Source organism: Ctenopharyngodon idella, chromosome 1, assembly GCF_019924925.1.
Source record: "Ctenopharyngodon idella isolate HZGC_01 chromosome 1, HZGC01, whole genome shotgun sequence".
In the NCBI taxonomy this organism is placed as follows: domain Eukaryota; kingdom Metazoa; phylum Chordata; class Actinopteri; order Cypriniformes; family Xenocyprididae; genus Ctenopharyngodon; species Ctenopharyngodon idella.
In genome coordinates this window covers 9,117,957-9,143,498 of record NC_067220.1, presented here as the reverse complement: position 1 = coordinate 9,143,498, position 25,542 = coordinate 9,117,957, and the positions used below count along the sequence as shown (strand labels likewise).

At 35.3% G+C, this 25,542-nt stretch overlaps 1 long non-coding RNA gene across 1 annotated transcript; it reads left to right on the top strand.

The window, feature by feature from the left end:
• Positions 1–5,971: 5,971 nt before the first annotated feature.
• On the top strand, positions 5,972–8,505 carry LOC127514501 (uncharacterized). Its single transcript, XR_007930656.1, has 3 exons — positions 5,972–6,466; positions 6,675–6,769; positions 8,097–8,505. It is a non-coding gene; the product is annotated as an uncharacterized LOC127514501 (long non-coding RNA).
• Positions 8,506–25,542: the final 17,037 nt, after the last annotated feature.

Genomic DNA, 25,542 nt, shown 5'->3' with positions numbered 1-25,542 from the left:
AGATGTAATTGTAATTAACTGAAAACAGGTGAGCTCACTCAACTTGACGATGGTTTCCTGCGTGGCCATGGTAGGAGTTTGAGCAGAGGTTGTTAAAAGCTGGCACGGGCGTAGCAGACGTCCGCCAGGCCTTTGCTCTGCCAAACCTCCCAGGCAGTGAGCGCCAATGTGCTAGTTCTTTCGGTTTGTAAAACCAAATTTAAGCACATTTAACACAGAGTCTTTTGACATGGGAGATCAAATGTATTAGATCCCATCCAAAAGTGAAGCCTATGGCTGCGTCAAAATAAAATCAATATGGCAATATTGCATAGTGCAATTTTCAAATCGCTCAGGCTGTGATTTAATTAAATAAATATTTACGCTACTGGTGAAGCCTGAAACACATTTGATATCATGAGCTGCATGCATGTAAATGAACACCGTGTTGAATTCGGCAGTATATATATATATATATAATATATATATATATAACCCATCAAATTTAAAGCTGAAGGGGTTAGTTTTTGTAAGAAATTAAGAAATATTAGTATTGCAATTTTGCAAGAAAGAAAAATGTATTTTATTAATCTTTTTACTTTATAGTGCAATGGTGTTATTACCATAGACTGTAAAAAAAAAAAAAAAAAAAAAAAAAGATGGATGACGCACCTTCGCTCTTTTTTTTTTTCAATTGCCAATATGGCGCTGACATCTTCAGTCTCGAGTCTGCGCGAAGTGGAGCCGCAATATCAGTGTCCCGCCAAAACTCACCGTCACAACTGATTATGACGGTGTGAAATAAACAGTTATGGAAATGTAGAAATTAAAGTTAAAGCTCCAATCACCTCACGAAGATCCAGAAAAAAGTCCATTGGCGCCTCAGTGACTACTTCACTCAGTGAAGCTGCAATCTCAGCTGTCAATCATGACGTCACACCCCCGTTTTTTATAGCATCAGATAACTAACTAAAACCAAACTTTTTTAAAGAACGAACACTTGAACTAACACCAGTGCGATAAAAACTGCCTAAAATGACAGAAAGTGTCTTTGGAAAAAAAATATTTGTCTCACGTCCCATTGGAATACATTGAAAGGGCGGGGTTTATGACCTATACTGCTTCCAGCCACCTTTGGCTTCACTTTTCAGGACTCGTGGCACACTTGGTTGTAACATGATATTTCTTATTTTGTTTAATATATATATTTTTAATAATAATCACAATAAAATTATTAGCCTATTTTATAATCATTTTAAACTGGTCAAAAACAGTAAAAAAACAGAAACAAGTCCCAAACTGTCTCAAACAGAAACAAGATTATTTTTCTTACCGCATCGGCAGATAATTTTGCTTGTTTTAAGCAAAATCTCACTTCATTATGATTTTATTTATTTATTTATTTATTTTCCCCAGAAAACAAGAAAAAATATCTTATATCGTTTTACTTATCTAGTAAAAGCTTCTGTATTTAAGAATGTTTAGATATTTGGACTGGAAACAAGACAAAAATACTAAGAAAAGCATTTTTTTTGCAGTGTATAAAAACTCGCATATAAAGTTTTTTTTAAAACATTGGTGAAAAAAAAAAGTGTTTACTTTAAAACAATTTTCTGTCTGAAATTACTAACAAATTTCACAAATAATTATGGCAGGAAACAGCAAGAAATACATTAAATTAAGTGAAATGTTGAAGTAGAAAAACTAAAAAAAATATCTTGAAAAATGCACTCCAATATTCTGATTTATTTACTTGTTTTGTTTTGTTTGTTTGTTTGTTTGTTTTTAATTAAAGTGAAGCTTTTCTTATATTGTTTAGCCTTAAAAAGATTTTGCAGTTAACAAAAAAAAAAAAAATAAATAAAATAAAAATACAATTTTTCAGTCTTTTTTTTATTATTATTGTTATTTTCTATGCAGATGCACTCCTCAACAAAATCAGTCCACTCTAAAATGACTCAGTCTTTCCAAATATAGCTATTCCAGTCATCTGGTGAAAATTCTTGTATTTTTTATTCACAATATATATCTCAGAAAAACAAAATATCGCAATGTCAGTTGTTTTCCAAAATCTTGCAGCCCTAGAAAGGCCCAGTGAATCGCTGATGAGGACACAAATTCATCTGGCAGGCTTACGGCCATGATGTGTAGATGGAGAAACAAGGGGAGGCCTCAGCTGTCTAAAACTCATCACCTCCGACAGCTGCTAAGCGGCCTGGACCACTTTGGAAGGAGGAGGAATTACCTGCTGAAACTCTGATAAAGGTAGGACAGAAACTGTCGTCATAGCTCTTCATTTCACATTCATACCCTGTCTGTCCTCTTTCTGCCCTCTGTCTGTTACTAATAATAGAAAAGCAAACACTACTATGCTTTTTCATATACCGTTTACTTTCTTTGTTTAACATGCTCTGTCTAATGATTTATTAGACAGAACTGTTAAGTGGAAACAGTAAACTAATGAAGATGGAGAATGGGAGCTGAGATGCTCAGGCGCTAGCATTGCCAGTGCTGTCAAAATAAAAGTTTTTTTTTTTTTTTTGAAGTCCCAGTGTCAGTGTTATTTAGGTACCGTTGCGATACTAGTTTTTATTTTGAATTAGTTTTTGTTTTTATATTTTTTTATCTTGATTTTCATTTTTAGTTAAAGTTTTAGTAATTTTGTTCTGTTTTTGTCATTTTTATACTTTTTTTTTTTTTTTTAAATGTCTTATTTTTTATAAATTATTTATTTTTTAGTTTTAGTAAAATGTGTATGATATTTAGCTAAATGAATATAAGCAATGTTGGCAACTAGCTTGGATAAAATATTTTTTTATATATTTTATGTTATTTCACGTAACAACGTTTTGTTTTACTCTAATAACCCTGCACGCTATACATGCAGCTTTAAGGCCCATTCACACCAAGAGTGATAACTATAAAGATAACTTAACAATAACTATATTAGCATCCACATCACACAATAATGTTCTGTTTAAAACAATATCTTTATTGTTATATATATATTTTTTTAAAATAGGCTTTTATTTTGACAGCGCTGACAATGCTAAGCATCTCCACTCCCATTCTCCATCTTCATTAGTTTACTCTCTCTATTTAACATATCATTATCATGATATCATTATTGTTATAGTTATTGTCCTTGGAGTGAACGGTACATTATTGTGGTGGAGTCTTTCCTGAATACTTCGCATTCTTCAGAGAAAACTGTTTTTTCATGTTACGACTAAGGGAACATTCAGTACAGATTTCTTACATTTGTCTTAGATGACAAAATTTTAGCAAAAAAAAAATCACGCAGTGTGCACCCGGCTAAATGCTTCGCCATCACACATCCCATGGGACCGTGAAGCTGGAGCAGACGCTGCCATCACAGCTCTATGTTCCCACTGCTCCAGCTCTTTCTCCTAATGCTTCACAATCAAATGTCTCATGGGACGCCAGAGGTTTTTCCTACATCAGCGATGCAAGTTAATGAGCAAACGTGGGTGGAGAAAGAAAGAACGAGACAAGGAAGACGAAAGACTCCTCCTCCTCTTTCTCTCACTCTCGTTCTCGCATGCCTCATTCCCCCTTTCACTCTCCACCAGATAATTAGCAGGCTCTTTACACGCGGAGCCCACAGAACACTTGCTAATGCGTGCTTAAAAAGTGTCTGGCGCTCTGTAGAGAGATGCACAACATGCTAATGATGTTCTATCAATGAAAGTTTGTCTCTGAGGAAAGCTGTGGTGAGAGCGATGCCGGGGAAAGCAGGTTTGTGGTTGAATGGTGGTTGAATTATGAGCATCAATTATTGGTTTTATTAGATGGATGCACGTTTAACCCCCAGAGACCCAAGCATTGATGTTGATGCATTAGTTTTTTTTCCACTTAAGTGTTTAAGTGGTAAGGCTGCTGGTTATTTTATGCAAATGAGACCTGTGAAATGCAATGTACTTTTAAAAGTGCTTTGTTTACTGGCTCAGATTTATTCTAAAACAAAATGTAAAAAGACTCAGTTTGGTTCCTGCACACTGTTATTGACAGACGACTGTTATCGAATACTCGCATGTATATTTGCCCTCTTTCCCTAGCTGAAACTACAGTATGTTCATGTCAGAGAAGCCCTTTAAAACTTTAAACTTTACACTTAAAAAAAAGTTTCATGATGCTACATCAACAATTATTCAGATTATTTATCTATAATTTACTGAATGAATAACATTTTTGCTTCATTCTTAATAAATAAATACATTATATTTTGTAGTATTTTTTGTAGTATTTCGAACATATTTAGTGAATCAAAATGGCCAAATTACAAATTTCATAAAAACACGTAAATTTGATTTACAGGTATCATAATTGGCATCATAATCTCTACATGTTTACTTCATATTTCTTTAGAGAGAGAATCATAATATCTATTCATTTTTCACCGAATACCCTGTTAAAAAAAAAAAAAAAAAAAAAAAAAAAAAAAACAGCATATGCTGGTTAGGTATGCTTTGAAGAATGGCAGCTGGTTTGAGCTGGTCCTGAGCTGGAGCTAGTTGCTTAGGACCATCACTTGACCATCTTAAACCAGCTAAGGACCAACTAATGACCAGCTTAAACCAGCTCAAACCAGCTGCCATGCTTCAAAACATACCTAACCATCATGCTGGTTTTTCAACAGGGTAATGCAATCTGATTAGCATTAGTGGCTTCCAGCACTGTCTTCCTTATATAACTAACCCAGAGAAACATTTCTACACATGAAACATTAATTATTAAACATGCAGTTTCAACAGAATATGATTTATATGTGATTTTGCATACGTTTTGAGTATTTTGATAACAACAAAGGATGTTTACATGAGAGATGCTAAGCAGATGTAGCAATTAGATTTTTAAGGCTACAAATAGCAGTCTGAGTAATTATTGAGTAAGTCTTGAATGATAAACTAAAGGTCCGTTCACACCAAAAATGATAAGGATAAAGATATAGTTCACACCACAGCTAACGATACAGAGGAACGATATCGTAGGGATCACTTTCAGAATTTTTATTTTTTTTTTTACCAGCTGTTGAACAATAAAACACTGAAGGCCAATCAGAATCCATCCGAATTTAAGGGTTTGCACATTTAAAATGGCAGACTTCATTGGGGCGAAGTTTATCGTTGAGGTCCATAAAAATCCACTATACTGTTTGACAAGTCAAACCCCCTTTTCAAGGATACACAGAAAATGGATATATGGAAAACAATTGGTCATACTCTCAGAATAAATGGTGAGAAGTATTAACGGAGATGAGAACAGGCCAGGCTAGCAAACAGCACTGTAAAAAGTGATTCGTTGGCTCAACATCTATTACTTATCAAGATAAATAGAATAAACTCAAAAATATATATATTCATAACATTTCAAGCTCTACTTAACATTTTCTAGTGTATGCAACACAAAAATGTAAATTAAAAGGTGAACATAAGTGTATTCGTAAAGTAAATGAAAAAACGTAAGTAACATCAACCAGCATTAAAGCTTGGTTAAAATTAAGTAAACCTAATATAAAATTTTATGTATTTGTGAGCTGCGTGATATGCAAATATTCTATCCAGCCAATGAGCGAAGCTGGAGCCATTTTGAAGCGTGATGTGGTGAAGACAGCGAGTACTCTGTCAGGTAAGCTGTCTTTAAAGAAAACTAAATAAAATATTAGAGTTTGACTATTTAAACATTCATAAACACTCGTTTATTGTGTTAGTGGGGTGTATTCCTTAACCGGAAGCGCAACACAACATTTTCTGAAGTTCGATGTGGTGAAGACGGAGATAAGAGGTAAGCTAAAGCTTAGCTTTATATTAACAAAGTAAAACATTAGATTTTGACTTTTTTTTTAACATTCATTAACACTCATTTATTGTGTTAGTGGCGTGTATTCGTAAACTGGAAGCACAATGCAACGTTTTCTGAAGTGCAATGTGGTGACGATGGTGAAAGGAGGTAAGCTAAAACTTCGCTTTATATTAACAAAATAAAATATAAGTGTGTCGTTTAATGTCCACTCGTTTATTGCATTTGTAGTCACTGGGGATTTGTTAAACTTGTATTTTTAATTGATATGAATTATTCAACAATCAGAAACATGTTATTTATGAATACTTTGCAACTATTTCTATATCGAGTTTTGCACGTGATTCAGGAAACCGGTTTGCACACGATTATATAATGTTATATATATTTATAAATGTGCGTGCTTCCATCGAACGTATTGAGTGCTTATGCAGTGTTTGTATTCACGAAGACTGCTTAAGGTAAAAGTATCGAGTTTGCACTAATGCATATGCATCAATGCATTGAGTTTTCACACAGCTCCAAAAATAATACATAATAAAAATTGAAAAAGCTAGCCTAATCATTTTTTATGTTGTTTAATACTGTTGTTTTTCTCTATCTGTCTTTCCAGTGCGAACATTTGTGGTGCAACAATAGAAGGATATGGTGCATCCTGGTTTTGGAGGTATACAATTTTGTTAATTTAACACTTGACTATTAATTGTTTTTGACAAATTGGCTTTGCCAAAATAAAAGGTGAACCTGGCATATTTGGGTGATTTGTCTGCTTTTAAAGGCATCATATTTTTCTCAGTCAGTTAAGATACAGTATAAAAGCTTGTGTAAGGACCATGAAAATCAACTTTTTTGTTTCATGTACTTGTACTTTTCAGTCCAATGCTGTCTGCGGAAATACACAGAGAAGTTGATTCAGTGTTTAATGGTGTACATCTCTGACAATGCTGATAATCTCATCAGGCATTACCAGGTGAGTGTCTGGAATACATTGAATGCTATACATAAGGCAGTAGTATTTAATCCTGGTCTTGGGGACCCCCTGCTCTGCACATTTTTGCATGCCTCCCTTATTTAACACCCCTGATTCAGATCATCAGCTTGTTAGGAGAGAGCTTCATGAACTAAGAGAGACATAAGCCCTATACAGTAACTGTTATATACTTTTTTCCCCCTAAGTTTTCATATATTTGTATTATCCTACGCAAATTTGAGAAGAAAAGAACACATTTAATAGCAAAACAACCTATTTGCAAATTAGCATAAATCACATTAATACATTTTACAGTCCTACTAGCCTGTTGTTGCCACAGTTATGTTCAGTTTTCACAAACTTTTTAGTTTGTTTTCATCCGTCACATCTCCTTTGTCTTAGTTTCTCGCCACTCATCTGTTACCATGGACAATTCATCATTTAGTTCATCACCATTACATATTTAAGTTGCTCTTGTTCACTCAGTGTTTGTCCGGTCACGTTTAAGGGTATATTTACACGACAACGATGTACTAAAAACGTAAAGTTTTTTCTTTCTACAGATGACAGTGTTAATAAAACTATACCCATTCACACGGGTTTGCAAAAATGACAAAAAAAAACAAACAAACAAAAAAAAAAAAAAACTGTTATGTATGCCAGACAAGTAGTTGGCAATGTCACTTTGAAAAGAAACTACTCGCCTGCACATACGCATTCTTTTACAGAGCACTTGCAGAAAACACCTTACCTTTGCGTTGAAAAATAAGGTGGATAGACTAAACACGTAATACGCATGTGCGTGCTATCACTGTTTTCACAGATTCGTGTTTTTGCAGTTTATACGGAGATGACAATTGTATCGTTTTCAAAAACTTTTTGAAACCTGTTTTCAAAAGTTTGTGTTTTCAGGCCACCAAAATGCTGTTGTGTAAATGAACGGCCATAACTTCTAAAAAAGTTTTCCATTTTTTGTTGAAAACGGTTTTGTGTAAACAGCCCCTAAGTTAAGTGTGTTGCATCCTGTTCGCCTGTCATTTGGATTACTGTTATTAAAGCTTTGTGTTGGCACCTTCTTCTTCATCTTCGTCTGTTTGCCTGCAACCACCCATGACAGTTGTTTAGAGTAAAATAAAATAAAACCGAAATGAAACGATAAACTAACATTTATTTTATTTATTAAATATAAAGGTGATTTCTTGTTATTTCAAAACATTCTATCTCATTTTGTGTTATATAAATACATTATATTTTTCCCACTGTAAAACAATCTGAAACTACCACGTAATGTTGTAAGTAAATACACATTTGCTATGCTTTTCTTTAGGATAGCCATGGTGACCTAAAGGAACTGGAACAGCACACACTGAGGATTATCACAAAGGTGGCTTCATGGACGATCCTTTAGAGACTGTAACTTTCTTTTGGTCAAATTGTCACTTTTTTCAGAAGTACTACAGTCATGATTTTTGGTTTTAGACTATTTAAGTTGCTGTTTCCAGAGTAGTATTGCAATCTCTGTCAGAAAACCTAAAATGCTTTATTTTTGTACTGATTTTACTAATTGTGTGAAAACCTTTTGTTGAAATGCTGTCCAAAAATTAGGTAAAATGCTTGTTTTGTGTTTATTGTATGTTTTGTACTTATTTTAAGACATTGAATGTTCTAGAGCAGTACAGTAAGTTTTATTCAATAGCTCAAGGTCTAAAATTAATTAAAATTTTAAGTTTGTTCAACTTAGTTTACTGTCTTTTTTAATGTAAATTAGCTTAAATGTTAAGTTAACACAACTTGCTATTACTTGGTAAATTCAGCTTGTGTTTTTAAGTAAAGAATGTTGAGTAAACAAATATATTTAAGTACCTATAATAAAGGATTTCTTGTTAGTTTTACATAAATTTGCTTCAAGTTGGATTTACTTAAAAAGTGTGATGCAAAAATGGTGCATATGTATTTTAAGTAAATCCAACACATCATTTTTTACAGTGAGTGTGACATAAAATTACCTCAGGTATCCAGGATTAGTTTCGACAACATTGTCTTGCTTCCTTTGAAGTTGCAGTGAAAAAGACTAGGTGTTGTTGCTTTTATTCCACTATATTGACTTTGTCAGCTAAATTCACTGTTAGATTAGCTCGATTACACTAGCTAGATTCACTCGAAACATAGCATTTAAATTATACTCAATTGGTACTAAGGGACCCAAAGTGTGCCAAGAAAATATCCCACACTCCATTGATACAAGGCAGAATGTTGTTTACACCAAATTCTGACCTGCCATCTGAATGTTTCAACAGAAATCAAGACTCATCAAAACAGGCAACATTTTCCCAATCTTCTATTGTCCAGTTTTGTTGAGCCCGTGTGAATTGTAGCCTCAGTTTGTTGTTCTTAGTTCTTTGCTAGGAGAGGCACCAGTGTGTCATCTGCTGCTGTAGCCCATCTGTTTCAAGATTCGATGTGTTAAGCATTCAGAAATGCTCTTCTGCAGACCTCGGTTGTAACGAGTGCTTACTGTTGCCTTTCTATCAGCTGGAACCAGTCTGGGCATTCTCCTCTGACCTCTGACATCAACAAGGCATTTTTCGCTCACAGAACTGCTGCTCATGGATATTTTCTCTATTTTGGACCATTCTCTGCAAACCTTACTGATGTGGTTGTGAATGAAAATACCAGAAGATTAGCAGTTTCTGAAATACTCAGCCCAGCCCATCTGGCACCAGTAACCATCAAAATCAACTGTTCAAAGTCAGTTAAATTATCTTTCTTTCCCATTCTGATGCTCAGTTTGAACTTCAGCAGATCGTCTTGACCATCTACATGCCTAAATGCAATGAGCTGCTTCCATGTGATAGATATTTGCGTTAACAAACAGTTGAACAGGTGTACCTAATAAAGTGGCAGAATGACTCGAGCAGCAACCGTTTTCATTGCCTTGCCAAAATGAGGGGTGCAAGGGAAGGGGTTAAACAACTATTTCAAGTTTGCTACAATGGGTCTCTGAGGCTTAAAGATGCAATTACCAATTCTTATGTTGTTTTGAGCCATGACAAAATATCATTCTCATTCTGTTTGTGTGTTAACATAATTTCTGATTGTTTATTGAATTTTTAGACTTTTTATTACCTAAAATTGTTAACCTTTAGAACTGGGAAGATAACATATGCAACACGAAAGTGAAAAACATTGTGCATCTGTGGCTCTCTCTTCTCAAATATGGCTGGTGCAAAAGTCAGCAAAAGGTCCTGCATTACTCTAATGGCCATTAAATGACAAAAGCTGTCCAAACGGACCAGCTGGCCTGTCTACTCTCTGCTCATTACCATTTTCATGAGCTTGCCTCATGCTTGTCCAGATAATGGCCAAGCAACCTAAAGCAATGGCATTTTACAAAAAAACTACACACATTCATCATGTTGTAGTATGACTCCTGCTAAGAAAACACATGGCTTGCATGTTTAATTTTCACACATGGGGACACGATGTTAACGTGACGCACATGTTCTCTGTTCTGTATAGATAGTGCTCCAGTATCCCAGAGGCTGTGAAATGTAGTCCTTGATCTGGGTGTGAAGAACCGCTCTTTCATGCTCCACCTGAGAGACTTGTATAAACCTCAGTGTAAAGAGATTTACAGGTGGATGCACCGTAAAGGAACAAGTAACTCGCATGAGCTCACTTGAGACCCCGAGAATGGCTGCTGGTGTCAAAGCTTGACGTTTCTAAACCAAAGGAAGTGTATGTCATGTTCCAGGTGGGAATACTCAATATATTATATAAGTGCTCCAGTCTATCATATGTGATGGTCAAACAAATGGTAATATTTTTATAATTTTTATAATATAACATATAGCATACATTGTTTACATTTACACACACACACACACACACACACACAGAGGTTTGTTTTGCTATCAAAGTGAGGACATTCCATAGGCATAATGGTTTTTATACTGTACAAACTGTACATTCTGTCCCGCAACACTACCATTGGCATTGACCATGTTGTGCAACTATAGCACATGTTCAGAGTGAACTGGAACACATAATTAACTAATTAAAGTAGATAAAGCTTTGAGATACATTGGTGAGCAGTGTCTAAGCGTATGTACTTCATTTATTTATTTATTTTTTTTGCCTTCCCTTTTGAGTGCACCACACTGCTGTTTTCATTGGGAAATCTTACCACTACCTGTGTTTTCCACAAATAGCAGTGTTCTAATTTTGGAAATATTGGATTTGCACCTTGAGATGCAACAGACTGTAAACATTCAGTGGCATGGATAATTGTAAGGACGAAAAGGACAGCATGAATTAATATCTCATTATGCTGCATGCCCGTTTCCCATCAATTCACTTCAAGATATTTAATCTCTCTTGAAGAGCCATTAAAGAGATGCATTTATTTCCAATGCAGTTTTTTTTCACCTCATAAACACATAGTAAATATGGAGGACAGAATTTATTTATTTTTTTTGCGTTATTGTGCTGAATATCACAATTTATAGCCAGGTCCACATCTGCATATCCAGGGGTTGGAATATTGCATACATGTTATATGTTCAGAACAACATACATGCAAATTTAATATACGCAAATAAATCAGATGTGATATCAGTTTTAGATTTTTAACATTTCTAATTTGAGTCATTTAATTAGAAAATCAATATATATTTGTCAAAAATTTTATATTTATATATATATATATATATATATATATAAATAAATGAGGCTTGAATAAAAATGCCAGTCAGAGATCTTGTGACAGTAACGTATACTGTGCAGTATTCAGTAGTATTCTGAGCATAGCCCTAGTCATTTCTTGCCAACATTGTTTGTTAATCTAGTAGACAGCTTTTCATTGTCACATAAAACTGAAATCAGAAAGTAAACATTCAGTGCTAACAATATGAGAACTTGTAAATCTGCTTCGCTCAGGTGTGCCAAAGTCACCCTAACAAGCCGCCTTCCAGCCTCATTCTAATGTAATTACACTCTCCGCAGCTTCATATCTCCAGGTAACACACCTGACTCCCGCTTTATCCTTTTCTTTCATTGGCACGGCTGATTTAGCTGGCGAGGTTTTCCCACAGCAGACTATTGTGATATTCTAATTGCAACAACAAGCTAGAAGACCCAGGCTGTTCACCGCTCAAGTGGAGATTCTCAACGAGACGCCTCAGACGCCGTGCAACGAAGCCATGTCGGGGTGACAAGAAGGCGATCAGCACCTTAATTAACATAGCTCCCGCGGTGAGGGAAGGCTGCGGTGTTTGCAAGATGCTTAGAGTCTGGTCCTGATGCAGCTATCTACCCTACATATGCTTGGGAGGGATGTAGAGCACTCAGCGATTTCACAGTTAGGATTGGATAAGTTCAAGCCCTCATTTGACACGTTGTTTAAAATGCACTCAAGCCCATTTGTGCGCCCATGGACGTGCTGGTGTGTTCAGGTGTGTTCAGGCGTATTCAGGCGTATTATCGGCGCGTTGCTTTTTTGTGGCAACTGAAATAGACTGCGCCATTGACCAACTGAAACCTGGTCTAAAGTCAATGGCGCGAATATTTTTTTTTATTTAAAGAGTGCGTTAGTAATATGTGCCTATAGGCGGGTGCACAACGCGCATACACTCTGCTTATTACACACACAGGGACACGCCATTGACCAGCAGCAGCACACAAACATGCCAAACATTAAAAATAAAAGGATTACAATGTAAACGATTATTATTGTGTGCATAAAGATAAAAATGCTTTGGTGGAATCCGGCTTGTCCCGTAGATGGTCTGCTCGTGCACTTTAACCTTGCGCATGAGCAGATCCAATTCCTCACTAGAGAAGTGTTCAGTTTTTCCGCTTGCAAATTCCGGCCTGTAAATAGCGAATCCGCCATGGTGCGAGCCAAACTGGCTTTTAAAGTGAATAGGAGATGAGACTCTGATTGGTTTATTGCAAAACACACCTATTACTCATTAAGAGAATAAGGACAACCCTTTTAGACCATGTGCCGGGCACGCCGACCATTTTTCCTGTCCTTAAACTAGCAAAAGTGGGTTCGGACACACCCTAAGTGCACTCGCAACGTGCGCTTTAGACCATGCACTTTTTTTTTCATTATGATTGGATTATTTGAAATTATATGTGACCCTGGACCACAAAACCAGTCATAAGGGTCAGTTCTATGAAATTGAGATTTATACATCATCTGAAAGCTGAATAAATAAGCTTTCCATTGATATATGGTTTGTTAGGACAATATTTAGCCGAGATACAACTATTTGAAAATCTGGAATCTGAGGGTGCAAAAAAATCAAAATATTGAGAAAATCGCCTTTAAATTTGTCCAAATGAAGTCCTTAGAAATGCATATCCACCCACAAAAATACAATTTTGATATATTTATGGTAGGAAATTTACAAAAAATGTCTTCATGGAACATGATCTTTACTTAATATCCTAATGATTTTTGGCATAAAAGAAAAATAAATTGGATTATTTTTGGATTATGGATTATTTTGACCCATACAATGTATTGTTGGCTATTGCTACAAATATACCCGTGCAACTTATAACTGGTTTTGTGATCCAGGGTCATATATGATCTTTCTAGATTTGGCTTCTTAAAAAAAAAAAAAAAAAAGATTGTTAATTGTTAATATCTTGCCGTGTTATTTTTTTTCCTCATATTTCCAAAACTGCATAACATGAACAAAAATGAACAAAGATTAAAAACGCTGCAAAAATATATTACTCATTGCTAGTTCATGTTATGCAGTTTTGGATCTAAACAGAAGCTGGTCCTAGAACAGTCTTCAAATGTATATTAATTTCCAGCTAGTAGACAACATGTCCCCGAGCCCCTGTTCCTCAGTCTGTTCCACCATCTGATGACACATTGATTCAGAGTGAACTGTGGATATGCCTCTACTCAATCATGGCAGGAATTAAAATGTCACCTATAAAAGGTTTATAAGTACATCATGAATGTTTGTAAACCTCCCTATGATCAATGCAGGGAGGCTCAATAAACCATATGGGATTTGATGCAGCCCTGGAGTCAGAGTTTAGAAAGCACTCATTGCATCTACAACAAACCGTTTTATGATCACACATACATTGAACGGCTGATCCCTGAGGAAGATTTCATTGCTCATAGGTTGCTCGGGAGAATATAATGAAGTCTTAGTTTTGTGCAATTTGATGTTTCTCCTGAAATTCTTTGAATGAATGTCAATCATGACAGCTCTTGGAATGAATTTAACCAGCATTTATTAATAAGCATGTAATGTACATAGTACATAGTAGAGGAGAAATTAATAGGATCTTTTCTCAGGATACAGTCAGAGAAGCAGGAGACATAATAAGAAAAAGTTCCCTCCAAAATGAAGATTCTGTCATCATTTACTCACCCCATATCATTCCAAACCCATATGACTGACTGACTTTCTTCTGTGGAGCACAAAAGAAGATGGCAGAATGACAGTCTCAGTCACTATTTTTCCACCTTTTTTAAAAGTGACTGGGGCTGTAAATCTGCCATCTCATTTTGTGTTGCACAGAAGAGTCCGTCATACAGGTTTGGGACGACATGACAGTGAGTAAATGATGACAGAATTAACATTTTTAGGTCAGCTTTTCTTTGAAGTGATTGATATGAAATGCATTTGCCTAGTTTTTATTTATTTTGCATAATGATGAACACTGTTCATGCAGGCGTATTCATTGTGTCTGTCCTCAGATGACTAGATACGAGATAATGTGCATTTTCACAGATAAGAAAACAGCTTTCAGTCGTGATATAGAACGAGCTCTCATCCTGATTTCATTAATATTCTGCTATCAGATATCAATCTGACTTTATATTGCTCTCAAAAAATGATAGTGCTATATTTGCAGAATAAAACCAATTCATTCCTGAAGGCTTAGACAATCTCACACGCACTGTTTAACCCAAACAGTCCACTTATATATGGGACACTGTGTAAAAAGGATTACATATGAAATGTGAATGCATGAAAGCAGTTTCACAAGTGAATGTAATTTCGCTAAGTAGAGCATGTTCCTTTGTCAACATTTTTGTTGATCCTATCAATCAGATTTGAGGGATATGTTTAGAGTTAATGTCAAGTTTATTCTTACAACCAGGGATAGGTCCTTCTACTTCTATCATTTCCCTCTGATTTTAGAGATAAATTATGGGTACACAAAAAACACTGGGTTGTTTTTTTTCTACCCAAACGCTGAGTTGAGCCTGTTAGGTCATTTTTTCCATGGTTGGGTAGTTTTTGTGTTACCCACCCGCCCTCCGACGCACCAACCCAGCTGTTGGGTTACACAGCACAGGCTTTTTGCATCCTCATCAGAAGAGAGCAGATCTCAACGCTGCCAAATTGGTGCATTTCTTTAGTAAAATAAAGGTTTGTATACATTTTATTTCGTCTATAAAGTCTTCACAGTGAAGTAAATCATTTAATTTAATGCAATGCAATATGCAGGGATGAGATGTCAGTCAGCCGAATGTGTCAGTCAGCATTGGTCGTCTCGCATGATGGAAACATCTTTTTCTTTGAATAAACTGATTTTTATTTGTTATAATACTGAATATTATTCATTTGGATGTTAAAATATGTTCTCAGAACTCTGTACTGTTTGTTTATGTGCAGGTTATAAGGAGCCTGCTGCAATATCTTTCAGTTATGAGAAATGTGGATCAGCGATCTAAGGTTCGCAGTTCCCCCACCGAACAGCGGCCCATCACTGGCTCAGATTTCAGCAACACACCACTGTACTTATGACAGGAATGTGTATATTAAAAAAAAAAAAAAAAAAAAAAAATCGAAGTGGAGAGGAGAGAGAGCTTTGAAAATTGGCTGCAGTGAGTTTTGGACTTTTAGTTTGTTCATTGTATATAAAAATAATAGAAATATGGTCAAATTTGTTTTCAGACGTAAGTTATTAAATATTTAACTTTTAAAAAGCAATTTTGTTTTTACTATATAAGCTGTATAATTGAGTTGTCATTCTTTACACATGCACATGTTGTTTCAACCCTTGCCTATATTTCTGGGAATTCCTAGGTGTTCTTGCTTATTAATAAATGTTCACCTTTTGATTATTACTGTTGCCTGTGTTGTTACTGTAGTAATTCTCTGTGTGATTTTAATTTTCAACATATTTAGGATTTATTTCAAGCTAGCAATTTTAATCAAAAACAACCCAGCATGCTGGGTCAAACATTTAACCCAACGCTGGATTTTTCCAATTTTGACCCAGCGCTGGGTTGCCAAATAACCCAACATTTTTTAGACTGTAGTTTTAGGGTAGGGTTAGGACTGTTTTTAAACAGGAATGTTGTTCCAGGATCAACAAAATATGTTGACTCAGGAACATGACTTGGCAAATTCACAGTGACTGAACAGCGACTTTGCATTTGATTTGTAAATTGTACAAATGGACGGCCGTGGCCTGCTGTGCTTTGCAGGACAGGGGTCTTTCCATGAAATCGTCCGTGTTTATTTGGTGTTTGTGCATTAGTCAAGTTCAGAGGCATTGACCAGCATCTTATACTGACATGATGCCACCAAAGCCAACTTAATAAGGACTTACGAATGGCTCAGACCGACTACTGAATCCCGAATGTCTTTTTTTTTTTTTCTTTTTTTTTTCAGCAGGGCTATGACATAGATATTCAAATTATGTTTATTAAGTGTGAACATTCAGTTCAGATGCATTTTAATGAAGTTCACGAGGAAGACACGGCAACAAGTTTAACAGCCTGTGGCTACATTAAACGCCTCTGTAACAAAAATTATAAAAATCTTTTTTTAGGGCATAATTGCAGGTTCTGAATAAGATCATAATAATTCATTCACTCAAAAGTTTGGTGTCTTTGAATGTACTGTATTTGAAAGAAGTCTCTTCTGCTCACCAAGACTGGTTCATTTGATCAAAAAATACAGTATAGACAGTAAAATTGTAATATTATTACAGTTTAAAATAACTGTTTTCTATGTGAATATATATTTAAAAGGTCATTTATTTATGTGATCAAAGCTGAATTTTCAGCATCATTACTCCAGTCTTCAGTGTCACATGATCCTTCAGAAATCATTCTAATATGCCGATTTTCTGCTCAAGAAACATTTCTGATTATCAATGTTGAAAATGTTATTTTTTTATTTATTTTTTTTTATTTTTTATTTTTCCAGGATTCTTTGATGAATAGAAAGTTTTTATCTGAATTAGAAATGTTGTTATATTATTAATGTCTTTACTGTGACTTTTGATCAATTTATGTGTCCTTGCTGAATAAAAGTATTAAAATCCTACTGACCCCAAACTTTTAAAGGGTAGTGTATATTCTCAAATCTAACTATAAGGACCCACGCTGAATATTAAATTATAAAGCACATAGTTGTATCTATGTTAAACTCTCCTGACGTGTTGTCATAGTGTTTACCCAACAAGTAGAGCGGGAACCTTCCAGGTCTGACAATTGTATTTTCCTATTGTCAAAAGCGGTTTGGCTTCACAGCTAAGTTGATGCCTCCATCCAGTTAAAAAAAAATCAGCGCTGTTTATTCATGGGCCGACGACACACAATACAGCCCATGAGAAGACAACTGAAACTTTGAGTACTTATTTCCTCCTGTTACCCTGACAAAACCACATTATTCCCCAGGTAGAGCTTTTTATGGCTTTTGTAGGGGGATTACTGTTCAAAAGTTTGGGTATTTTTTTTATTTTTTTTATATTACTATTAAAACTTTAATACTTTTATTCAGCACGGGTGCATTATTGATTATTGATGACAGGATGGTAATACGGCCACAACCTGAAGTCAATTATTCCGCTTGTACTACAGTTACCACACCTCAAAACATTGTTTTAGAGTTAGTTATGGAGGCTTCAGCCATTGATAGCAGAATAATGCTGTTATTATTGCAGTTGTTCTGTGCTATGTGTGCGTTTGACTGGGAGTAAGAGAGTATGTGCGTTCTGTGCATAGCAAAATGTAATATAGCTGCAAAAAAACATGGAAATAATTTGCTGTTTTTATCCTGTTGTTTACTATATTTATTTGCTTGGTCAGTGTCATTGTAAGTTTTGTTTCTTTTGCTGTTGTAAAGACCTGAAATCATTTAGCAAAGTGAAATAGAACTGTAATGCGGTCAAGACCTGCCTGGAACTACTTTAGCCTTGCGTAACGTTCGTCAACCAATCAGATTCAAGCATTCAACCAGCCCCGTAGTATAAACTGATTTAAAAAATAACAGTACAAACTTTTACATTGTTACAAAAAATTATATTTCAAATAAATGCTGTTGTTTTGAACTTCATCAAATAAACTGTTTTCAACATTGATACTACTACTGCTATTGCTACTAATTAATGTTTCTTGAGCGGCAAATCAGCATATTCAAATGTTTTCTGAAGGATCATGTGACACTAGACTGGAGTAATGATGCTGAAAATTCAGCTTTGATCACAGGGGGAAAAATACATTTTAAAATATATTGTACTTTAAAATGCTTCTTTTCAAATACTTTTATTTCTCTTTATTCCTTTGTAGCTCCCTGAACTACATAGAACAAAATCTGGATTTTTTTATAACAATCACTAAATCCTCAAAAAGCAGTGCTATGCATTGTCTTGCCTTTTTTATTATTTTAAGAAGTTCTAAAAATGAGTAATGAAAGACTGAAAAAATGTTCAGACTGGTCATTACTTTCCTAACTATCATGATTACCTCTAGTAGTCCGGTGCGACCTATGAGAAAACCAGGTGAGAACTGGGTGATGGTGGATGTTTAGCTAGAGCTCAGCTGGTGTTTTGTTGATTCAGTTAACTACTGTGACTCTCTCTGACTCCCTACTGAGTCTGTCCAATTAGTCAAGACTGTGATTATGTTAATTGGCTGTTTCTAGTAAGGCTTGGCACTCGTGACTGTGGGGCATCACATTAATGATGGTGATTCATCACCCTTTTTACATTCCCCTATCTAAAAGAAAAATGGGACTGACAACCGCCTGTCACTTGTCTTTATATTTTGTGTATTTTTTTTTCTACATCCAGTGGAGTCTATCCAGTAGTCTAACTTTTTTTGAATGCACATTATTTACATGCCCATCTAATCATTGAAAGTGGTGATGGTAAACAACTCCAAGTTCCCTATTCAAAATGTGTTCTTTACATTTGACAGATGCTTTTAGTATGTAAAGTGTCTTGCATTGCTTTCAAGGAATGCACTTGTGTCATGATTGGCAGAACTAAATGAATAAACTAAATGAATAAACTCCCAAAATTTTGTTCAGACCTCCATTTTGTAAACCTGTTAAAGAATTAGAAATGATTTCCATTTTGCATATGTTATGCTTTTTTAAATTTTATATTATATATATACACACACAGTGGATACGGAAAGTATTAAGACCCCCTTAAATTTTTCACTCTTTGTTATATTGCAGCCATTTGCTAAAATCATTTAAGTTCATTTTTTTTCCTCATTAATGTACACACAGCACCCCATATTGACAGAAAAACACAGAATTGTTGACATTTTTGCAGATTTATTAAAAAAGAAAAACTGAAATATCACATGGTCCTAAGTATTCAGACCCTTTGCTCAGTGTTTAGTAGAAACACCCTTTTGATCTAATACAGCCATGAGTCTTTTTGGGAAAGATGCAACAAGTTTTTCACACCTGGATTTGGGGATCCTCTGCCATTCCTCCTTGCAGATCCTCTCCAGTTCTGTCAGGTTGGATGGTAAACGTTGGTGGACAGCCATTTTTAGGTCTCTCCAGAGATGCTCAATTGGGTTTAAGTCAGGGCTCTGGCTGGGCCATTCAAGAACGTACTGTATTGGACAGGTGATGAGCAGTGTATGGTTTTCTCCACACATACCGCTTAGAATTAAGGCCAAAAAGTTCTATCTTGGTCTCATCAGACCAGAGAATCTTATTTCTGACCATCTTGGGGTCCTTCAGGTGTTTTTTCATGTGTCTTGCACTGAGGAGAGGCTTCCGTCGGGCCACTCTGCCATAAAGCCCCGACTGGTGGAGGGCTGCAGTGATGGTTGACTTTCTACAACTTTCTGACATCTCCCGACTGCATTTCTGGAGCTCAGCCACATTGATCTTTGGGTTCTTCTTTACCTCTCTCACCAAGGCTCTTCTCCCCCGATAGCTCAGTTTGGCCGGACGGCCAGCTCTAGGAAGGGTTCTGGTCATCCCAAACGTCTTCCATTTAAGGATTATGGAGGCCACTGTGCTCTTAGGAACCTTAAGTGCAGCAGAAATTTGTTTGTAACCTTGGCCAGATCTGTGCCTTGCCACAATTCTGTCTCTGAACTCTTCAGGCAGTTCCATTGACCTCATGATTCTCATTTGCTCTGACATGCACTGTGAGCTGTAAGGTCTTATATAGACAGGTGTGTGGCTTTCCTAATCAAGTCCAATCAGTATAATCAAACACAGCTGGACTCAAATGAAGGTGTAGAACCATCTCAAGGATGATCAGAAGAAATGGACAGCACCTGAGTTAAATATATGAGTGTCACAGCAAAGGGTCTGAATACTTAGGACCATGTGATATTTCAGTTTTTCTTTTTTAATAAATCTGCAAAAATGTCAACAATTCTGTGTTTTTCTGTCAATATGGGGTGCTGTGTGTACATTAATGAGGAAAAAAAATGAACTTAAATGATTTTAGCAAATGGCTGCAATATAACAAAGAGTGAAAAATTTAAGGGGGTCTGAATACTTTCCGTACCCACTGTATGTATATGTGTGTGTATATATATATATATATATATATATATATATAATATATTTTAATTCTCAATGAGTTTGCATGAAAAAAAATATTGTATGCTTTTTTTTTATTTTTTGTGATTCTCATTTTCAATGGTTATTATTAGATTCTCATAAATATTATTTTTAAACATATTGAAGAACTGTAACTGTAATGCAATGATTTTTTTTTTAGTTAAATCAGCATTAATTTAAAACGTACTTGCACATGCAAATTATTTTCAATTTGAAAAATTATTTTTCATTTACGATAATGAGTTTTTTGTTCTTAATAGTAATTAAAATAATGGGAGAATGCAAAAAGTAATAATTGTCCCAAAAAATATACTGTTGCAAACTATGCATTTTTTTCCTCTTTCTTTTTTATTTTTTTTAATCAGTGCATTTATGCAAGTTCACTTTCTCCCTGTAATTTATTCTGTAATATGTGGGATGTGTTTGGCAAATTAAGCTGGTCTCGCTGATGTGAAATGACTGATTACCGTCTGATTCATGGCTTTTGAGCAGGAAAATCACAGATGAGTTAGGCTTCTCAGCTTTAGGATCCCTTACTGAGCTTCCATTACCAATGTGATAGTCAATTCATCCAACCGCAAAAGGAATTAAACGTTTTTGTATGCGTGACTTAACAAGATTGCTCTTGTAATCTGTATTAACTCGTCATCTGCCTTGTAACTATATTTACATGAAAGTAAAGCTGATTGTTCATTATGTAAACTATGATATTGGCAGAGTATGCAAGACTCTTGATATCCCTGGTATTTAAGTATTTGGAAATGGAAGAAAATACAACCCACTTTTAAAAATGCTTTTGGTATTTTTCCAATTTTTTAGGCTTTTAAATCCTCTCCAAAATTAGGCTACTACATTGCATGCGGCACAAAATAAATAAATAAATAAATAAATAAATAAATAAATAAAAAATAAGAAAAGAAAATTATATAATAATAATGCACAGAAGTACACAAAAGACTACGTACTGAACATTTTTTTTTTTTTTTTATGACAGAATGAACTACTCATCCCATGAAACATTGCAAATGGCATAATCAAATCAACAATTACTGTACACAATAAAACCATTGATAAGTATAAAATATAATGCAATTAATTGCAAAATAAATAATAAATAAATAAATCAAACATTTATGTACACATAAACAATGTAGTGTCATTGTGTTTTTAATAACTTTTATTAGAGGTTCAAGTGTGTATAGCACTGAAACCCTATTGTAATTGTTAGAATTTCCAATGATCAGCATTCTCCTCTAAAAGTGATCGGGCAGACCAAACTGTAAGACTTAAAACTTTGAGGAATGGACCCATCGCGTCTACAAAGTCACTAAGGCTGGCCCCAGTCGGCCTGATGGTGGCGCTACAGGAATCAAAAGTATGTAATGGCTCCTAAACTCCTAAACTCGTAGGCTCAAGTGTCTTATATTGTTGGAATCCTTGGTTCAAGATGAATAAAACACACATCTTGGATTTGATTGTCACCCTGACACAATTTTCAGTTATTTTGGAATTTTCGGAAAAAACTTGAAAAACTACTGTTGCGAATTAGTTCTAGGTTGTTCACCCAATCGGAACCAAACCAGTGCAGAAAGAAATTTCCATTCATGTCCAGAACGGGGCGCCAAAACGTTCAAAGTTGGCGTGGCCACTTTTTCTAAAAAATGGTCGCGTGAAAAAGGATGCGGCGACTGGCCACTTGGTGGCGCTATAAAATAAAAAATAATGAAAACAGCTATAGCTATGCAACAGTCAATCCAATTGACTTTGTCGAAGGCGCCGCATTGTCTATGAGGACATTTGCGTATCTAGAAAAACATGGCCAACATCGGCCAATGAAGTTCGAGCAGCCATCATACAAGGTGAACAGTGACATTATTGGCGCCTTGACATTATTACTCGTTTTTTACCACATGCCCACAACATTCATACCACATGGTAGAACTCCTCATTTTGAGCAACTTTGCCTCTAGGACAATCGAATCGTTCATTACATTTTGGAGATTATTTCAAAAACCTACTTTCGCTAACTAGTCCTAGGTCGATAACTGTTAAAAAGCTTTAAATCATATATTTCCTTAGTAAATTGTCTGTTTTGGCTGTAAATGGTCTTTTCCATCTATGATCGAGGTGGTTACAGGCTTGCTAAAGAAAACAATCTCTTTTTCGGCATGTGCTTAAAGGCCTTAAAGCGCTTGAACCCCGATAATTGCTGCTTGCAGCTATATTTATTATTATTTTTGATTCATTTACTTTTTATTTAGGTTATGATTTGTGGAGCAAAGCATATCACTCACACATTTTACATATTCCCTCCTTTAAATGTATAACCATGTTTTTAAAATCAAGAGAAATCTTTGTAACGTTGATTCTGCATTCTGTCAGTCCAGATGCAACCAGCGAATTGAAGAATGAAGACGTGTCCTGCTGACAAGGCGGCTTCATTTTCTGCTGAGTTGAAACTCTGACGTCTGGTAGCTTTCCAAGCAAATCTATCTTTGTTCATGCTAATTTGTAAACAGCAATTCTGACTTCCAACAAATTGATAAGGATTAGCCAATTGTGCCCAACCTTCAAGCCTTGCTGCTGCAAATGTTCCACCAGTATACTGATTCTCAATCAAGTGCGTACTCTAAATATACAGTCCCTGATGTATTTATTCTGCATCACACTAGTCTGTTGTTAAAGTAGTTTAACCATGGTTCAGCTCACTTCGGTGCTGCCAGTAATGACCGTAGTTTTGGGTATGGACGACAGGGACGTGCCAGTCACAATTAATGCAGTTTAAGTATTGAACTGAAGTAGTACAATTGAACACTTCAACTGAAGTATTGAAGTACTGAAATCATTTTCTTAATCAGTATAGCTTTTCACAGTCTTGTTTTTCACTTAAATATTTAAATATCCCTAGAAGAAATGCATTTACTTCAGGCTTGTTTTCAGAGAATATATCTTTAATGAAGTTTGTTTCACTCCATTGGCAGTTGTTTTCCTTTTGTTTTCATAAACTGTATTAAATTGGGGTAGATATATGATTAAACTTGGTCCATTTCTTATGTTCATATTATATATATATATATATATATATATATATATATATATATATATATATATATATACACACACATACAGTATATAGGACAAAATCGAGGGAGCAAGGGTCTGTCCATATAATCTTCCCTTGTTCACTTCACAAAGTAGAACACACTTCAAAATGGCGGCAGGGATTCCCCTGAGGGGAAGTGCTTAGGGAAGTTTGCAAGTGCATGTCTTGAAGTGGAGTGGAATGCAGCCAAGATACAAAGCAAACTGGAACTAAACACAGGAAGTGAACACAGAAACAATAGGAACAGAAAATACACTTCAACCTAAAAGGCCTTTACTCAACAAGGGACCACAAAGCTTCTTCGCTCTTTTTTTTTTTTTTTTTTTTTTATGTAAACATAGTAGTTAAAGACAGTAGTGTACATATACAGTACAGTATATATTCTGATCTAGTAATGTTAGTTTGTGCTGTTTCTAAGAAAGAGGCTCAATGGTACCTGTAAATAAGTAGTGGATAAAAGCCTGAAAATGTCTTGGGGTAAACCCATATACATGTGGTAAATATGCTATAAGTTGACTCTGAATTGTTGAATTATTGAAATTAATGCTCAGCAGTGGTGGTAGTGTAGCCACGAAGAGGAGCAGAGTGCATTAATATTCAGTAATTCATTGAATATTCATAAACATCTTCAATTATTCCTTGCCTACATCAATGCATTTGTTTAATTAAGTGACCATACGTCAGAGGTGCAAACTGCAGTGCAAACTGTGCAATACATTGATGAAAAATACGTTTGTCTTACCAAAAGTGGTAAACGTCCTCCGAGGCAGGAGATTTGTTTACGAGCATTTGTTTACAAACAGTTTTTGTGGAGTTGTCTGAATGACAAATGGACTGGTGGTAGGTAAACAACAGATTGCGTGCTTGTTATGGCCGATACCATTCTGACAGGAATGGAGGTTGCTTACTCGGATCGGTTCATCTGTGTGTGCGCGGGTACACGTGTCTTTGTGAGTCTCCGTGCGCGTGTCAAAGTCACAAACATGGCACCTGTCATGACAGATCCTGCAGAGGGTTATTCAGAACCTCAGAGCGTGTCCTTGTGTCACAGACGCGGAGGGGGGTGGACTACTTTTCTTATCACACAGTTCTCCATACACAAGCCCTACATAATTATACGAAGAACGAACGATGATAAGGTGGGAAGAATTGCTATGGAAAGATTATATATATATATATATATATATATATATACACACAGTGGGTTCATAATACTGTGAGAGATTTTTATCCAACCGTGTCATTTTATGTTTATTTTTTTGCTAATCTTTGCATAGGACAGATACTTTGTATTATAAAACTGTTAAAATAAAGAAAGATGAGCTGTGTTCCTAAACTACACAGGCAGCATTTTAGGTGTACTTCTGAGGCCAAGGTTTCAAAAAGTTTAAAGATACCAGATAAAGTAATACATATCATAGTTTTATAAATGTATTGTATATTAAATGTTCCAAATGTACTTAATTTTCAGTATTAAATGAATTAGTACAATAAAATAATGCAATTATTTATGTGTATTATATGTACTATTGTGTTGTTAAATCAACATTACAGTCTCAAACTCTATTTAAGTCAATGGTAAGTTGCTGCCAACATAGAGCATTGCAAATTGGTTACTTTTGATGTTACTTTTCCGTTAGGATGGTACTACAGAGTCTCATAAGGAAACAATACTCTAATGAGGTTTTCCCGTGCACCACCAAAATGTCCCTCAGTGCTTGTTTTAATTTCAATTAGGACAATTTCATAAAGCCTTGGTTATCTTCCAGATGAGAAAAACCACTTGAGAAGCAAAAAAAATTGTGTAACAACATAATGAGACTTGTTTTTAGGAAATATAG